At 48.4% G+C, this 2,053-nt stretch overlaps 1 pseudogene; it reads left to right on the top strand.

The window, feature by feature from the left end:
* Window positions 1-713: 713 nt before the first annotated feature.
* LOC105539913 lies at window positions 714-1,799 on the top strand (annotated as a pseudogene).
* The last annotated feature ends 254 nt before the right edge of the window (window positions 1,800-2,053 follow it).

The following is a 2,053-nucleotide window of genomic DNA, read 5'->3' as shown; positions in this document are numbered from 1 at the left end:
CCTCCCAAAGGAAACTTTTTGTTTCTAAATCAATTGGTATAAATATCACAATATATATGTATGTATGTATGTATGTGTGTGTATGTGTGTATGTGTATGTATATATACACATGTGAGTTTACATTGTTGGTTTCAAACATTTAAAGCTACTTTGCATTTACTGAAGATTTAAAAGAAAATGTTTTTAATTTAAGTACACACACACACACACACACACACACACAACTTTATATGGTCATTTGAATGTAAAGCCTTGCCACTCTAGCGCCTTTGTAGGCTAGAAAAAAGAGAGAAAGTTAACCACAGGAGACATAAGAATAAGGGACTTTTTTACCTAGAAGAAGCATCAACATTATTAGTCAGACTCGTATGTTTTCTTTTGTAGCCCATGTTAATATCCTGTCTATTTGCAGTCACACCAGCTGATTTGGCTTGTAATGTCAGTCAAAATGACACAGTCTTCTAGTGATAAACAAAAAAAGGGACATATTTAAGTCCTTACATAAATTTTAAGATTCACCTACTATACATGAAGTTATAAGGTAACCCCAAGACTTAAAGGTATTATCAGCAGAAACATTTAAGATAAGACAATACACAAATACTTAAAAGACACAGAGGACATAGAAGAGGACCGCGGAGACTGCGTCCGCCCCGCCAGCACAGAGCCTCGCCCTCACTGCTCCATCGCCGATCCACACCCGCCTCTAGCTCACCATGATGATATCGCTGAGCTTGTAATCAATAAGGGCTCCGGCATGTGCAAGGCCAGCCTCACGGGTGACGATGCCCCTGGGGCCGTGCTCCCATCCATCGTGGGGCGTCTCAGGCACCAGGGCATGATGGTGGGCATGGGTCAGAAGGACTCATAGTGGGCGAGGAGGCCCAGAGCAAGAGGGGCATCCTGACCCTGAACTGGGACGACATGGAAGATCGGGCACGACACCTACAACGAGCTGCCTGTGGCTCCCGAAGAGCAACCCGTGCTGCTGACCGAGCCCCTCCCTGAACCCCAAGGCCAACCACGAGAAGATGACCTAGATCACGTTTGAGACCTTCAGCATCCCAGCCTTGTAGGTGGCCATCCAGGCCGTGCTGTCCCTGTAGGCCTCTGGCCGTACCACTGGCATGATGATGGACTCTGGCGAAGGGTCACCCATGCTGTGCCCATCTACGAGGGGTATGCCCTCCCCCAGGCCATCCTGCATCTGGGCCTGGCTGGCCATGACCTGACTGACTACCTCATGAACATCCTGACCCAGCGCCTACAGCTTCGCCACCATGGCCAAGCAGGCAGTCTCTTGTGACATCAAGGAGAAGCTGTGCTAGGTCGCCCTGGACTTGGATCAGGAGGTGGCCATGGTGGCTTCCAGCTCCTCCCTGGAGAAGAGCTATGAGCTGCCCTACAGCCAGGTCATCGCCATCCGCAACCAACAGTTCTGCTGCCCCAAGGCGCTCTTCCAGCCTTCCTTCCTGGGCATGAAATCCTGTGGCATCCACGAAACTACCTTCAACTCCATCATGAAGTGTGACGTGGACGTTCATGAAGACCTGTATGCCAACACAGTGCTGTCTGGCAGCACCACCCATGTACCCTAGCATCATCGGCAAGATGTAGGAGATCACCGAGCTGGCACCCAGCACCACGAAGATCAAGATCATTGCTCCTCCTAGGGCAAGTACTCCCTGTGGATAGGCAGCCCCATCCTGGCCTCCTCTCGCCCTTCCAGCAGATGTGGATCAGCAAGCAGGAGTGTGATGAGTCTGGCCCCTCCATTTTCCACCGCAAATGCTTCTAGGCAGACTGTAACTGAGTTTCATTACACCCTTTCTTGACAAAATCTAACTTGCTCAGAAAACAAAATCAGACTGGCATGGCGTTATTTGTTTTTTGGTTTTGTTTTGTTTGTTTGTTTTGGCTTAACTCAAGAACGAAGATGACAGTCGGTTGGAGCGAGCACCCTCCAAAGTTCTACAATGTGGTCTAGGACTTTGATTGCACATTGTTCTTTTTTTAATAGTCATTCCAAATAGTGTGAGATGCATTGTTATG

This window comes from Mandrillus leucophaeus, unplaced genomic scaffold, assembly GCF_000951045.1.
Source record: "Mandrillus leucophaeus isolate KB7577 unplaced genomic scaffold, Mleu.le_1.0 Scaffold211, whole genome shotgun sequence".
In the NCBI taxonomy this organism is placed as follows: Eukaryota; Metazoa; Chordata; class Mammalia; order Primates; family Cercopithecidae; genus Mandrillus; species Mandrillus leucophaeus.
Note: the sequence above shows the minus strand (reverse complement) of the source record. Positions and strands in the feature narration are given on the sequence as shown.